Here is a 17,212-nt window from a genome sequence, read left to right on the forward strand (position 1 = left end):
ATTTTGTCTTTTCAAAGCTATCCTATTACATATAGTTGAGAAACCTTGCCCTTAAAAAATGATATTATCCTGACAGCCTGGGACTGCTGTTGGAGAAAAGATTTTGCCTGAAAGCGTTTCAGGAAGTTACAAAACTCCTTTACATGGCCTGTTGGATCTGTGTATGATTTCCAACATTACACAAAATAAATACCAGGAGACTGGTGTGGTTTATACAAGAGTTTATAGAGAAAAAAATCCACCCACCAGCTCCCTTGCTGAGGATTACAACCAGGTCCCTGCTGCCAAGTTCTCTGTTTAGGTAAAGCATGAGAAAATCTACCATTTTTTTAGAGTCACAAAAGGGGTGCTACAGGGGGGCAGTGAGAAGTTGACAGCTCTCACTGCTTAAAAGGCAGCTGTTCCTTCTCAGGTACTATTATTAATAAACCCTAAGGTAATGTTTGCTCTGAAATATGTCTAATTGAAATAATTTACCCTAACCCTTAGAGAATTATGAAACTGTTTTCATCATGTTCACACACAGCAAAATAATTATGAGATGCCATATGGAAAAGACATCATGTGGTATATGTATTTCTGAATGTATACTTTTTGAAATGGTTCCCACAGATAAATCATACAGCTAATTTACAAAGAGGAGGTGGATAGTAGTTCTTAAGTATGCAGTTTAAGTTTAAAATGGTTTCAGGCTGGGTAAATTTACAGTGGTGATGACATGCAGTAATTGCACTGATCACAGGATGTATATCACAGAAGATGTCGATAATGCCATTAAGTCACACTGCACAAAATGGAGCAAGAATATTCTGCTGGTGACTTTCTGCTGTTGCCATAAACCACCCCCCAAAGCCTCTGCAGGCCCTGTGTGGTCCTGAGCTCGTTTTGTAGCTGGAATGTACCTGACCAGAGCACTGGAAATGGGTCTCTGTCCTCTGTGAGTCTCTGAGATGTTCCTTGTCTACACTTTAGAAAGCTCTAAGCAAAGGGAAGAATCTCCTTAATATATAAATTAATACACTTGAATACAGAAAATTATTTTGAATGAAGTTTTCAAGATGATATCTGTTAAAATATCCTTTCTGTCCATCCCTTGAAGGTTTCCCAGAGGGTTTTATTCCTGATCTCTATTTACCTGCATTATCTTGTGTTTGGAGGATACATCCCTGAGGTTTTGTATGCAGGTTGGATTATGTAGAGACATTCACAGGTTTGGTAGCAGGAGAATTCTGCAGGGCACTTCTTGGTCTTTTTCCAGGAGTAGTTGTGGTGGCTGATGAGACATCTGAGGTTCTCTTCCTGGTGGTTAGGAAGTTTTGAAGGTGCTTTTTGAATAAGGAACTCTTATTAACATTTCTAGAAATCTGGCTGGAGATCAGGCTGTCTTGTCAGACTTCTGGTAGTTCTTGGTTCCAGATGGATGGAAGTAAAATCAGAGAATATGTCATTGCACCCTCGCTGTTTCATGTCCCAGGAAACCAGCAAGGGACAACGACACAAAGCTCTTTCATTCTGTCCACTCCACTCTCTTTATCTTTAAGGATCCTTAAAATTAAAAAGGATAATTTCAAACTCGAGCACTTCACATTCGCCTGTGTCTGAATTAGCTCACCAATCGCTCCTGCAATTATTTCTGCAGTGATTAGTGAAATATTTGAAAGATGTGGAGTACACAAACTAATTCACCCTCAGCTCTATTTTGCGAGAACCATAGGCACGCACAGCAGCTGCGATGTTTATCCCCCAGTAATGACATCATTACCCTGCATTACTGCTCTAGGTAGTGTATTTGTCAACAGCCAGGAACTGATGAGCACAAGGAAAATATTTACCCAACTTCTGTGCTGTGGCATTACCCCAGTAATGCCATTTCAGGAAGATCACACTGCACTCCCGAGCTTCGTGCTGCAGAAACCAAAAAAGCTTTGACATTTCCGTGCGTGTAACACCAGTCTTCAAATAACCACCTTTTAGAGACAGTAATTACAGTAATTCTGGTTTCAAGGGACAAATAAAAAATAAAAAAGAAAGGGAAAAGCGATATTCCCCACAAATATCAAAAGGTGGGAGCTTTCCAATACCCTCCCTGTGCGTGGAGCGCTGGGGACATCCATATTTGATGTCTCCCTAATCTTCCCAGGAGTAGCTACATAAGCCAATATTTACTCTCTCTGTCTGTACAGATACAGTATCTGAATGCTGCTGCATTAATGTGTGAGTATTTAAACTGAGCTTTTCCATCTCTTCCCTGGGAGCTGCCTGCACAGGAGAGGTCTCGCCTGGCTCCTTCCCCCTCTCTGTCATCCCCGCTCTTGGATGAGAAATGTGAGGCTCTTTCTCCATTTCTAACGTTGCACAGACGAAAAGGCAAGTTCCCCTTTTAGCAGCTTCCAGTCATTTGTTTTTATGCTCACTGAAGGTGTATCACAGTTGGTGTTATTGCAGTGCCCTAAACCAAAAGTCACATTTCTTTTTTTCCCGGTGAGTTACAGTAGATTATTATTTCACTGCAGTACCTGAAAGCATGAAATAGAGATTTATGATACTCTTGTGTTTTCCACTTCAATTCATGCAATGTGGGGAAGGTAAAGTGTCTCTAGCTGCACAGTATCCCTTTTTTTTCTCTTTGGAGCAGTGTGTGCTGTGTGATTAGAGGAAAGTGAGAAGGTCACTGACCAAACTTTATCTTCCACACAGTTTCCCACAGAATGTATTCCTCCTAGGGAACATTTTCTCAGCTCAGGTTATTTCCAGAAATGTTCTCAAACCATAAGAGCAGTCCTTGCAGTAAAACATTTCATTCCCACTTTTTATCCTTTATCTAGCAGCGCAGTGTTGACAGCATTTATGTTTCTTCTATTGACTGGGCCAAGAACAACAGGATTAATGAGGTTGTCTCTTCATGAGTGCATTATGTTTTTTTCCTCTGACCTTTCAAACATGGGAATCTTCTGTTTGCAATATTTCTTAAGGAAGGAAAACCCCTTTTTGCCGTAGTTTTGACTGTCCCCGCGCCTCTCGCCAACCTGTGGGCTGGAAGGAAACCGGGAAAAAGCAAAAGAGGGACTATCTTTATTTCCTCATTTTTTTGGAAGAGCTGTCTGGGGGAATGTGGGATATTTTAAGGGCTTTCCCAAGCATTGAGGTTCTGATGATAAATCTTGCATGGCTGCCTAAGGACTATCGTGTTACAGGAGCTGTTCAGGAGACGGGTGGACATTGCCCTGCTGGTTCAATTATTTATTAATATTTCCAAAGTATTGCATGTGTTTAGACTGGACAAGGAGGGGAAGGAGGAGCCACTGGATTCACAGCCTTCCTCAGAACGTTCTTGTGCTTTATCTTGCCTATTCCTGATTGTTTTTGACACTGGGTAGCTGGAACGCAATCAAGATCAGATCACTGCTAAGTGCAGCAGGACAGGGAACGTGAGGAATTTTCCCAAGGATGGGAGCACAAATATCTTTAAACACAACAAATAGCTTTGCACATATGACATCTTTTAGCCAAGCTCCTCAAAATACATCAATTAGATAAGCTAAACATAATTAAATTTTTGCATAAGATCATTAGGGGTGGCTTATTCCCATTTTTCATCTGGGAAAATGGAGGGACAGGGAGCTGGAAAAACTCCCACCCCAGAAATTTATCTAAAACAGCCCAAAATTTATCTATATAGGCAGGTCTCAAGGCTGCTAATTTCCCTTTTAAGTTCTTTATTTGCCCTTTTGGTGGGAAAAGAGGCAGCACAAATTTGTGCATTCACATTTTGCATCTTAGAGGGCAGAAAACCTCTTTATAGAGGTAAAAGAAATTTGGTGTCAGTCCTTTAATCTCTTCTTTCCAGCACGTGGTGAATGATAGAGAAATCTGCCTTCTATTTTGGAAGGGGAGAAGTAGAAGAGGTTCTATGGATGTGTACCCAGAGAGTTGTGTATGTGTATAAAAAATACAAAAAAATATGAAAATCTATAGATATAGAAATGTATTAATCTTGAAATATAACCTAAAAATGACTATAAAAAGAAGTGGAAACAGGAATGTTTGCAAACACTCGCAGAATATGTTTCCCAAAGGTGTGTAGTGCTGCTGCAAATAAGAAAACCCTTTGCCAAGTAGGAAAAACAGCCCTTACCTTCTGACTGATGGGAAAATACATTGTCCAGGGAACTTGCTGAGCACTCCAGTGCTGGCTTTACTTCGTGTCCAGGGTGTAGAGGGCCAGGACTCCGGGCTGGGATCCAGGAGGGCCAGAGCTCAAGCACTGCTCTCAGGCTTTAAGCAAACTCGAGATCTCTGTGTGTGGATTCAGGTCATGCTGGGACTGTGAGATCGAGCTGAACCAGACATGTGGACACAGCCAAATTCATCCATGTCAAGCCCAGGAAGGGACTAGAAACAAATATTCCTGACTGCTTTAATGATTTAAATAATCCCATGTATTAAGGACAGGCTGCTTTGCCAGGGTTTAGGCTGAAAAAAGTGATCAGAGAAGCTAAGAAATTTCTAAGCAACTCTTCAGAGTAATATTTCATGAGATCTTGAAATATTTGCTCCTAAGAATAATACTTATGTAGTTAAAAAAAGAAATTCACCTGTGCATTGTCCTCACAGGAGGGAGTTTCTCCTTTTCAAGCATGATTATATTACTTGTCTTAAATTTGGGGGCCCTGAGCTTTGAGTGTTTGAGTTTGATACTTGAACTCTTCTGTGTTTCATTTAGGATTTCTTGTTTAGCTGCACTTAAATAACCAAAGGGAGCATTTCATGAATCCACATTTCTCAGTATTTAGGGAAGTTGAACATAACTGTGATTTTTATGAAATTCTTATGTTCTACATTTTTTTTTTCTTATAATAATATATGCACAGGCCTAAATCTGCTGATTGTCACTGTTGTTTAACAAGAGTAAAGTGGGTAAAAGCTAAAAAACCTGCAGTTTGCTTTCTCCTCCCTTAAGCAGACAAGCTCCCTGTCATACACTACTAAAAAATTCTCATAAAGCCCCAAATGAAAAGAATTTTTGGGTTGTAACCCTCAAGACTTTGAGATTTTTTAAATCCTGACACTTAAGGATTAAAAAAAAAACCACCCACGTATCTATCGGGGAACGGTGAATACATATTTGTGTAGTTTGCCTTATTTGCATTTGTTGGTAATTAATTAAAAAACATGAGTTTAATTAAACTTGGAGTTAGGGGATTCATTAAAATAAAAACAAAAAGCATTTCAGTTAAAAATGTAAAATAACGTGTTGGGCTGAGTTTGCTGCTGCAGCTTAAGGATTTGCAGGGAAATGCCGGCAGTAGGAAAACTTGAGGGACTATCACACTGCACAGAGTTAGAGAAGAGTTACTGAACAAAGAGAGTCTTTGTCAGCAGATAAATTTCACCTTGTAGATACTCAAATCAGAATAACAATGTTTGCCCTCGGTTTCTTTCTGGGCTGAGTCTGTGGCTATGAAAGAATGACAACGATGGAAGCCCAAAGGAAAGGTTTGAAGCATAACTGGAAGGAAGGTTATTAAAATAAGAGCTAGAGGGAAAAAAATAAATATTAAAAAGCTTAAAGGGAAGAGGTATAACTCATCAAAAACTCAAGACTAAATTACATCTACCTGTTAATATTAGCAGAAGTTATTTCTCTTTTCAATGTCTCAGTCACAACTCGTTGCTTTAGATTCTTTTCCTTTGAGAACCATGGAAAGGGCTTTACTTCTAAAAAAGACCATGTTAGAATGTTGAAAACAAAAACTGAAAAAAAAAAAAAAATACCTCAGTTGAGAATAAAATGCTTATTTTTCTTTGCTGTCTTTGATTTTGCCCCTCTTGCAGGACCAGGTTAATCCCTTCAGCAGAAAAGTATAAACAGCAGAAATCTTGAAGTTTTTGTAGTTTGTGTCATGAAAATTGTCACCTAGAACAAAAGTGAGATGTTTTTACCCTCTCAGACTGGCGGGGTTCAATGAAGATCTCCTGAAGCAGTCACCCAGGTGGGATTTTTGCCTACAAGGACCTGCACAAGCTGCTGGCTCCAGAGGCTTTGGACAGACACAGATGGAAATATCACTGCCACCTCTCCTGGGGTGGGGGAGCTGGTGAAAAATCACTGACTTTCATCAAACTGCCTCAAAAATCAAGAATTTCTACTTTATTCTTCCCCTGAAGTATTTAATTTGGGGAGGAAACAATTATAAAAACAGAATAGAACACTCCCTAAAAAATTCCAAGTTACATTATATAGACTCATTTTCCTCTGAAATTAATTTAAAACACCTCAGCAACAAATATGAAGTGCATACCAAAAAAAAATATTAAAAAATAATCTCAATTAACATGCCCCAAGGCACATCATCATGGGTTGGCATTCCCCTGCAGGATGCTGGAGGACAACTTTGGCGTGCAAAGGAGCAGGTTTAAGAGAAAAAAAAAACCCACAAAAAACCCACAACAAGAGAAGTATTTTGCTTCTCTTTGAGATGAGAAACCATCTGTGGGTGCCCATTTCCTGCAGGGCTCATCCAACTTTAGCAAAACACCTGCACCCGCCAGGGAAGGTGGCCCTGGCAGGCAGCAGATGCTCCACAGCTGAAGCCTTTCAAAGGAGACACCTTTAGAGCTCCTGCCCTTATGGGATAACTGAATCATCCATAAATAGTCTTTAAAGGCAGCATTGTCTGCCTGAAAAAAACCCCCAAAAAAACCTAAAGGAAAATGAAGTAGGGGTTTTGTGTGTGGGTAAAGTAAATACGGTTGGAAATACATGACTTGTTAAAAGCTTTTTGAGGACCCCACACTCACGAAATCTTTTAGGTCATGTGTTTGCTTTCTGAAACATTTGGTAAGTAATAAGTGCCAAGGGACTATATGCACTCCATCTGGAATTAGCAGATTCCTCTTTGTTCAATTGTTCCTAAATTTGGAACCAGCCGACTTGCTTAAAAGTATTTTGATTTGCTTTTAAATAAATATGGGAGATAAACATAGCCCAGGACCAGGAAAGGTACGTTATTAGTCCTCTCCCTCTCTCCACACTACTCTTAAAGGGCCAATTCTGATGTTTGCTGCTGGTTTATGGTAACAATTTGTTTGGAGTGGTCCATCATTTCTCTTCCCCTTTTTATAAATAGTATCAAAGAAATCAGAGCTGGAGAAAGAACTATTAGATCACTGAATCCACTCTGCTGCCAACAGAGTCCTGTTCCTTACAGAGTATTTTTTCCATTTCTTTCTCCAGGTTAAACTTGGAATTGAGTTTAGAGCCTGCAGGTCTAAGGAGAGGTACAAGAGTGAGTGGCGATTTCCCTCTTTCCTCCTTTCCTAACAAGAAAAATACCTCATTTTCATCTCCACCACCCCTACAAGGATCTTTTGATATGGTGTTTCTACAAGGAAACACCGTATCAAAAGATCAAGTAGATGCTTGCTCCTTGCAGGTGTTGTAGATTACTACCTCATCCCTGTAAAACTTTAATTTTTGCTTGGGGAAAGCAGAAAAGGAAGAGAAAAGCAGCACTTCTCTTATCTTCCCTTATGTCCTATAACACGTAAGAGTCTGAGACCAGAACACCTGCCTGTCCTGTAAGTGTTTGAAAAGAAACTGCATTTCCTTTAGGGCCTTTAAAACTTTTCTAGACACAAGTCTTTGCAAACATGCTTGAGAAAACACTTTAAAGAATAGAAAAAGCAAACTTGAATCCCCAAAATTGCACAGAATTCACGATACAGAATCAAGCTGGAGGAAAGAATTGACCCCGAAAATGTTTTCAATGAAAAGCTTGTAAAACAGGGCTCAGGAAGGTTGTCCAGCGTTGTTACATTTGGCGTGTGAATAATTATTAAGAGGTGCAGATCTGTAGATTTGGGATCCCAGCCTAAGATGTTCAGCCTGTGTGTGTTGGTCTGCTTCCATGGGCTGGAATGGAGCAATGCCTCCCTACTCCAGCCCAGGATGGATGATCCCTCTCTCCACTGGCTCTGGAGGAGGCTTAGGGAGACTCTCCTTCCTAAGCCAGAGCTGGCCTTCCTGAGCTGTGTTTTACCAAGCATTACACAGCAGGATCAAGGTCTTTATCTAGTTCACGGCTGCTCAGAATTTCTTTTCATCCAGCGTTTATTCAGAATATAAGCAAACATTTTATTTCTGCTTCAAGCTTTCCTAGGACTGCATGCAGCGCAGTGCAAGATACAGATTTCCCCATCTCTACAAGGCCTTTTTATTTGGTCTAGATACACATCTGTAAGTATTTTACCCTCTCATATATTCATATATACTGTAAGTCAAAGGAGCTTAAGTTTTCACTTCTTGCATTGCATTGCAATCACTCTGTTTCATGGGGTGCTTCCGATGTGTTACATCTCAGCAGCCTCAGGCCTTCTCTGAGTCACTGTTCTGACCTTCCCAGCAAGCAGGAACTGAAACTACAGCGAAAGATTCGTGTGGGATACTCAAAACCTAACCATAATCTCTTCTACCTCTTTTCCTGTTCCAGTCAATCCTTGTTTTGAGGATCAAATCTGTATTTCCTGCGTGCTTGAGGAAAGTCTGTCAGCGTGATGAGGCATCAGCATCACTCAGCAGGACCTGTTGAGGAGCCAGTGATGGCTTGGCCCATCACAGCACTGATTTATCCTTTTTTGATCTAATCCTGTGAGTATGAGCTCAGGAGCTGTGCCAAAACTTTGTGGAGACTCTGTTGTGTGCATACACCTTAGGTTAGGGCACTGTTAGGGTAATGGTTGGACTTGATGAGCTCAGATGTTGCTTCTAACTTTAATGATTTTGTGATTGCAGAGCTCCAATTCTTAAAGAAAATGAGCTCTCAGCTTTAAGGATAGTTGCTGGCTGCAGTTAATGTATTTAATTATATATATGTATATAATATATATATGTGTTTATGTTAGGAAATATTTAGTAGAATCTGGCAATTTGAAAAGAGAAAGATTTAAAATCAGGGCCTGAAGGGGCTCCAGGAGAGCTGGAGAGGGACTGGGGACAAGGAATGGAGGGACAGGACCCAGGGAATGGCTCCCAGTGCCAGAGGGCAGGGATGGATGGGATATTGGGAATAAATCCTTCCCTCTGAGGGTGGGGAGGCCCTGGCACAGGTGTCCAGAGCAGGTGGGGCTGGCCCTGGATCCCTGGAAGTGCCCAGTGCCAGGTTGGATGGGGCTTGGAACACCCTGGGATGGTGGAAGGTGTCCCTGTCCACAGCAGGGGGTGGAACTGGATGATCTTCATGGTTCCTTCCATCTTCCAGTCATTGTAGGATTCCATGAAAATGCAGTAACTTGTTTCCTTCAATACCTGCAACATGAGTAAATACACCTGATAAGAATAGTGGTGGTAATTTGTATATTCTTCTCATAATGTGTCCTCCTCAAGGATTTTTGTAGGCTGAGAAAAGAAAAAATATTCATTCTTGCTCCACAGAACTGAATTAAAACCTTGTCATTGCCACCTGTGAGAGGACAGAACCCCAGTTGTTCTGTAAGTGAGAGACCAGTGGTTTCTTTTTGTTTCTGGTTATTATTTATAAATTCTGAGCAAGCAACTTTGTTATGAGACTAAACTCATTTGCAACTTGTGAATTTTTTTGACAATGCATATGTTCATGCTTCACATTTTGTCATCTCCTTTCAGGAGACTACAAGAATTTCCATCATTTCACTTGGAAAAATTTCTGATAGCTGGGCAAAACTGTCTTAGAAAAAGATGAAGAAACTCAGAGAACAAACAGAAATATTGGATGGTGGATGAGACGAACCTAAATTTTACAATGTAAGGAGAGGTTATCAAAGTTTCACTCTCACAGACTGGTTTCTTCTAAGGGGTTGAAGGCAAGTGGTTGTGGCAGGTCAGGTTATCATGTTGTGCTATAGTTAGAACTCTGGACTGGTTCTGTGCTGTTGTTTGTTGAGATGACTAAGTTGTCATTTTTAATTAGCTCTATGCTCCTCTCAAAGGCTAATTACTTTACTTTTTATCAAGAACACTTGATTGGTAATGACAAGGGTGCCATGGTTACGTATTTTTAGAGAATTCCCCAACCTGCACCATGATGTGATTTCCTGTTCCCCCTGGATTCTTTGTGCAGTAAAGCCTTCAATAAAAATAATGGTTAAGAAAATTGGAAGTTTACTGAAGGTATTGGTGGAAAAAAGTATCTCTTGATTTCTTTTTGGCAGGAAGGCCTCTGCTAATGTATTTTCTCTGTGTAAAGACAATTATGCTCAGTTTACCTCCCTGTCAGTGACACTCATGTTGCTCTGTTACCTCCACTGAAGTTACCTCAGACAAGCTGAATTTGAAACCTTCCTTTTTTCCCTCCTCTCATTTGTCTATGGCTGTTCATCTCCCCTGGTCATCACAGAAATCTGACTGAACTGCATCTTTATTTCCAAGTGTGGATATTGCACCACCAGACACCGACTTTCAGAGAGGGTTCACCACCTTTTTTCACCAGTACTGGGTTAGAGAGCCCTTGAAATAAACATGCAGTTACAAGTAAAACCTCTCTTTTCTTTATCAACCTGTAGATTTCTGTAATCTGTCCTTGTTTCAAACAGCAGCAGCCCAAAAAGTGATGTTTCTGTGGAGGCTCCCTCAATGGGGGAGACAGCAATGGGAGATATAAACCCTCTCCTGACATTTTATAGAAGTAGAGTTATACCCAGAGAATGGCTGCATTTCTCCTGTTCATAAATACACTTCAGATGTGTGGTAAACCAAACTCTTCCAGGAGCTAGTCCTGAAAGAGGGAAAGGCGTTGATTTAGAGTCTACATCTGCATTCTAAGCTGCTTTGGTACCTGCTGCTGGAGAGAATTCCCTGCACCAGCAGCCTCCCCAGACTGGGCTTAGAGCTCTTCCCAGAGCAGAATCCCAGGGGAATCTAATGCTGCTCCCAATCCCCTGGAAAGGCAAAGAGGGGACAACCACCACCTTCCATTGCAGGGGGAAAGGGACTCCCTGGTGACAGCAACTCCTGTCACATCCTCCAAAATGTATTGAGAGCAGGATCAGAGGAGAGGTCTCCCTGAACTGAAGGGAAGGTCGGTGTGGTGGGATGCTGGTATGGCAGATGTGTGTCCCCAAGGTGCCAGGAGGAGCTCCTGAAGGGTGTGTTTGGCTGGGGAGGCCTGCAGGAAGGTTTTCAGTGGCAGGAACCATGTGAGGGACATCTCTGTAGTCAGGCAGCAGGAGATGTGAAGAGGTTCTGGGGTGAAGGCACGCACAGTCCCCATGTTTTGACATTCTCCTTCTCAGAGCCAGACAGGGAATGTGGCAGCTCCAGCCACTGCAGCAGTGAAGTGTGAGTCCTTGCAGTCTACATGCAAAAAACTCCTTCTTTACTGAGCATCTCATCTTCTTAATGAGCCAGTAACACATCTAGGACTCCAGTAATTAAAGTAAGGTTTCATTACTTCTTACTGATGCCAGCACCAAGGAGGAAGGAGAGAGAGAGGGACAGGTAGGGTAGGCTGGCAATCTCTCTGGGAAACAGAAATTTGATTCCCTGCTTCCTCTGCTGCCAGAAAAATAGACAGGACTGGATCCTAAAGGTATCAAATGCCTAAATCCTTGGAATTCAAAGTAAGTGACTGGCTAAATGCTGTGGGGATCTGAGTTTAATCTCTGTGTGCCTCAACCCTTCATCTGTCCTATAAGCACAGTGATTCTTTCCCATTCCCAGTAAAGAAAAACAATACAAATGTTATGGAAAACAAGGTGTCTATTGTTATCTTTGAATATATATATATATATAAATATCTAAGCAAGACATAAGTATTTACTTTTATTTGAGTGATGATTACATTACAGTTTTCAATTTTAGAGAGAAGTGCTTGTTGATGAACATATTGTTGTATTCCCCAGCTGTAATCTGGATACAGATTCCCCTCCAGACGTTCACCAACAGCAAGGATCAACAAGAAGGTAAGGTAAAGGTTCAGCTTTTAGAAGTCAGGCTAATAATATTCTTTCCTCAATGCAAAGCTGAGCCTGTTTCACTTTCAGGCTAACTTTCAGCATCTCTGATTTCTATGTGGTGCCTTGCTTCCAGTATAAATAAATGATCCCACATTCCGTCATGATAACATATGCTCATGCAGAGCTCAAAATTAGAAGGAATATGAAGTGTTCTATTAATTGCATGAATGTTGATTGTTAAAATCATGTGCTAATTGGTAATATCTGTGTGCAGTAGGTTCCCGCAATATGTGTTAGATTACATTAACTGTGCTCGTGACTCAGATATCAGCATTATGCCTTTCGTAGAAGGAGCTTTTTTAGACTTTGTGTAATTAGGTTCTATAGATTATCAGTGTAGAAAAATTAGTTGAAGGCTGTGTAAAGGGCATGTGAAGTTAGAGGAATGAGGAATACAGAGCTCCAAAGATGCATCTGCTCCTCTTTCTCATGGTGTGTGCTTCCTCACATCCTCTCCAGAGTAATTCTCACCGTGTTTGTCTTGAGCTAATTCCCAGGGAATCCAGCACCTCACTGCCATGGTGATTACATCTGGAAGTTGCCATATTTTTTTGAGTGGGCTTTCTCCATTTTCAGTCTTTTCTTTTGCCTTCCCCAGGCTTTGATCCAAGAACCATTCAGGTACGTTACAGATAAATGAGATTATCGCCATACTCACCTATCAGCGGGGCAGTTGAGCACAGTTAGAAACACAACTCTCCTGTACCAGATGTGCTTCCTCTCCATTCCTAATCCCTGGGGGAAAATTCATATGGATCTGTTTTGTTCACTGATGTTTTAATTTTATTGAGTGCCATGAGTATTTATTAAAGTAGGCAAGGTAGAAGGAACTGGGGCTTGGAGCTAAATGTGTGTGTTTTTAAGAAATGTGGTGGTTATTTCCACTCTGGGTGTGACAGTCAGGAGGGCTGTGCTTCCAAACTCACCCAGACCTGGGACTCTTCATCAGGAATGTAGTGACAGGACAGGGAGTGCTGGGTTCAAACTGAAAGAGGAGAAATTTGGGTTGGATGTACAGAAAAAATGTTTCCCTGTGAGGGTTACAAGGCCCTGACACAGGGTGCTCAGATTAAAAAAAAGCTGTGGATGCCCCTGGATCCCTGGAAGTGTCCAAGGCCAGGTTGGACAGGCCTTAGAGCAACTAAATCCACTGGAAAATGTCCCTGCCCATGGCAGGGGGTTGGAACTGTAAGTTTTTTAAGGTTCATTCCAATCCAGACCTTGCAAGTTTTTGTATTTTCAGAAAAGAAGACTGAAAATTTAAAAAAATGAAAATATATTTTAAAATTATTTGGAGAAACACCAGGCAGATTTTTCTGTTGTTAAGAAAAAAAAAAATAAAATTAAAGACTTCAAATGTTTTGTGGGTTGCATTGAGAAAAATATTCAGAGCTGGATTCCTAACTAGCATAATTTTAATTCATTTTACAGTGGACCAGCTTGGTAATGATGCAATGAATTAAAACAGGTTGTCTGAGAGGAAAAATGGATATGCAGTTTTGGTAAAGAGAGCATTTACAGAAGCGTTAGAAGTCTTGAGTCTTATTGGGGCTGCTTCTCTAATATCTCTTGATTTACTGATCTTGAAACAGGCAAAACCTCATGGGTTCATGAGCTTAATGTTAAGGCACACTTCATCAGTTGTCCTGAGAAATGCAAAGATTTAAGAGGAAATCAGTTTTAGCCTCCATCCAAAATGTTGACACTGAATCAAACAGAGCATGAACTATATACACAGTTTTAATTAAAAGAAAAACTGACAAATTACCAACATTCTAGTGTTCAGAAGATGGTTATCTGTTACAGAAATATGTTTTCTAATGCACATGCTCTCATACATGAAATAGTTTCTAGATTTATTTTATTATAATTGCAAACTATGGCACAAGCACTTCATCTTACCTACTTAAAAAATGTAAAATGTTTTCTAATTTCTTAGCAAGTCTCCCTCCTCCCTCCACTTCTGATTTCCAAAGTGATGCATCGAAAAGGATGAACAAATTTAGTAGACAAGATGACCTCTGGAAATATGTGGAAAAAACAAAACAAATAAAAAGAAAAAATTAACCAGAAGGAAGATGCTTATTGATTTTTAAGGCAAAAAAGTTAATCTAAAATGACTACCAGCTTTCCAAAGATTAATTGTTAAATTAAGTAGATAGACATACAGTGGACACTGGATACCTGGGGGAATGAACTGCTAAATTGTTTAGTTCAGTGCACATAATTTACAAAAGGGTCTTTCTCTGTGGAAAATCTGCGTATTCCAGGGAAGGTAAAGGAGGTCCCATGAGGATCCAGCCACTGGTGGGAGCATCTGGAGTAAATAGTGTTTGTTTCCAAGGAGGTGAAAGTAAACTAGGGAATAGAGCAAGTTGCTGCTCCATGGGGAATAACAAAAATCAGTTTTCTCTCATTTCCTTTGAACTGCTAAAAAATTGGCTAAATATTTGGAGAGTGACTTTTCACATGGGCATGGAGGACAAATGGGAATGGTTTTGAACTGTCAGGGGGCAGGGTTAGATTAGATGTTAGAAAGGAATTCCTGGCTGGGAGGGTGGGCAGGCCCTGGCCCAGGGTGCCCAGAGAAGCTGTGGCTGCCCCTGAATCCCTGGGAGTGTCCCAGGCCAGGCTGGATGGGGCTTGGAACAACCTGGGATAGTGGGAGGTGTCCCTGCCCATGGAAAGGGGTGGAATGAGGTGACTTTAAGGTCCCTTCCATGCCAAACCATTCTGGGGTTCTGTGAACTGACAAACCCTCCCCATCAGGAGTCGGGGGCAGAGCAGAAGCACTGAGAATCCTCTGCCAGGCAGGATCCTCCCACTCTGAGCTCTGTGCACAGCCAGGAGAGCTCTGGAGAACCCAGAACTCATGGACATCACTAATTTTAACGAAGCCAAAGGGAAACCAGCACAATACTGTTCTTTCCCCCTTATTTTTTGTTCCATTGTTCAAGCTAGCAGGGTTGGCAGCCTGCAAGGGGACGTCACTGCACAGCCCACTGTCCTCGAGAGCCACTCTGCAGCAGGGCTGAGGTCCATCAGGGGCTGTGGTGGCCCAGACAGCCTGGTATCTGGGCTGTGGTGGCCCAGACCAGGTATCTGGGCTGTGGTGAGGAGGACAGGCTCTGTGACAGCAGGAACCAGGGGCTGCTGCCTGTGGGCTCCTGGGTGCTCCAAGAGTGCTGGTGCTGGGAGAGGAGCAATGTCTCACAGCAGGAACCTCTCTCCAGTGCTGCTCTCACCGCTTTGCAGAGCTGCATCTTCCACAGGTGTGCCAGCAACACTCTTGGAAACCAGAGCAGCCTCCCCAGAGCCTGCAGGGCCAGAGCTGATCCCAGGATCACTCCTGGCTTTGGTTGCTCACGGGCTCTGTGTGCTGCCCACAACACGGGGTGGGCTGGAGGTCCTGCTTGACCATGCACTGCAATTTTCTGGCCATTTTTAAAAGATTTTTTGTGACCTATCAGGCCACTGGAGTGGCAGAAATTATTTCTGCCCTGCCTTTAAGAGCTATGTTTCCCTGTTGTTAATCTACCCCATAAAAAAAAACCAACTTAAATATATACTGTGAAAAATGCTATGCCTACTTAAGCAAGATAGTTGCCTGTAATAGTGCACCATAAAGCAATCTGAAATGTTTATTGTCTGTTCCTCAACTGCAGTTTTATTTCTTTTTAGCAATTTTTGTATCTACAGGATTTTCTGCACTATGAAAGATTCAAAAGGAGTTTTTCCCTTTCCCTGCAAACAGTCATTATTTGTCCAGCAGTTAGTACAGATACAGAATTTTCTACAAAACTTCCAGCTTCCTAAACTTTTTCCAGTAAAAAAACATTGTTTAAATCAATAGCAAGCTTTGATATGATAGGCTTTAGAGGGCAGCCTGACTTCCAAAGGAGCAGATAATGTTAAACAAGATGTCTTTTGTAAAGACTTAAATAGGAAATCAGGAAAAGAAAAGAAGGGGAGGAAAAAAAAAAGAGAAAAGGAAGAAAAAAAAAGCCAAGGTTAGGGGGTGGTAAAGATGTTGCTGCTGGATCTAACTCCAGAGACACAATGTGTATTTCATTGCCACGAATAAACTGTATCCAGGGAGCGAGCAAATGAAAAAGTGAGGACAGGAGATATCTTATTTTTGTTGTTTGTTTCCAAAGAGTCCACCCCCACATAGGTCACTTGGAATTCATTTGTCTACATCCTGGAGTGCACGTAGGGGAAAAAAAAAAATGCCTGGGATCTGAGAAAGAGGAATGCGATAGGGCATGGGAATCACAGCGTCACGGTGGTCACCAGAGCATAGTTTGGCTCGTCTTAAAACAAGCAAGCACCGTTGGACCTCTGCAGTACCAGCAAGCCGGCCGTGCTATCGGGCTACCTATCACAGCCTGAATGCTTGAGAAAAAGTGTGTGGGATTTCACCCAGAGCCTGGGGCTTTGCAGGGCTCTTGGAGCTGCTGCTTTCCTCTCGACATCCAGTACTGCTCGGTGACCTCGGCAACAATCCAGTGTACTGTTACAGTTCATTTCAATAATTAAACAGTTCAGGGATGGCAGAGCTTTCTTGTTGTCGATAGAAAATCAGGGCTGCAGTTTGTGCTTTTTTTTTTTTTTCTTTCTCTTTCTCCCTTCTCTTTTCCCTCTGCTGAAATCCGAAGTGTTTGTTTTTAATTATATTAGCTAGAGACAATTAATTTCACAATCCAAACCAAAAAAAAACCCCACGTTTTGCGAGAAGGACTGGCAACTGGTAAATGCAATTATTATTGTAGCACATTTTCAAAGGAAGAGATCCCAGCTCCAACAAAGTCATATGTATAAAATTTCAGTCATAGAATATAGTCTCAAACAGCAGATTTACTCTGCAAGAGATGGGAGCTGCTCTCCCATCTGGAGCTATGTTCTGTTCATGCCACGTGGACCCATTTGATACCCGCTCTGAAAAAAAAACCCAGCCAGCCAAAAAGCCCCCTGTCCACCAGATCCTCCAAGGAACTGCCTGATGAGCCCCTTTAAACTTGCCTGACGTAGAGATGATTAATACCAGCCCCTTTTTAAGCGCAGCCTCTCAACAACAACTTAAAAAAAACACCAAAAAACCCCTCTCTATGCAAACGGCAGCATTTACATTTCTGCTGCTGGAGCGAAAAATGAAAATAATTCAACTTTATGTCTTGCAAAATTTCCTACAATTAAAAACCTATTTTTTTTTTATTTTATA

The 17,212-nt window shown here is 41.5% G+C and overlaps 1 long non-coding RNA gene across 1 annotated transcript in view; it reads left to right on the plus strand.

Annotated features, from left to right (window-relative positions):
• The first annotated feature begins 6,396 nt into the window (after window positions 1–6,396).
• LOC117244736 overlaps window positions 6,397–17,212 on the plus strand; it is a 45,432-nt gene continuing 34,616 nt past the window's right edge. Inside the window, exons 1-7 of the long non-coding RNA XR_004498363.1 lie at window positions 6,397–6,841; window positions 7,238–7,289; window positions 8,154–8,239; window positions 8,493–8,650; window positions 9,434–9,490; window positions 9,644–9,781; window positions 11,878–12,612. This is a non-coding gene — a long non-coding RNA (uncharacterized LOC117244736). The remainder of the gene's footprint in view (window positions 6,842–7,237; window positions 7,290–8,153; window positions 8,240–8,492; window positions 8,651–9,433; window positions 9,491–9,643; window positions 9,782–11,877; window positions 12,613–17,212) is intronic.

This window comes from Parus major, chromosome 7 (genome assembly GCF_001522545.3).
Source record: "Parus major isolate Abel chromosome 7, Parus_major1.1, whole genome shotgun sequence".
Lineage (NCBI taxonomy): Eukaryota > Metazoa > Chordata > Aves > Passeriformes > Paridae > Parus > Parus major.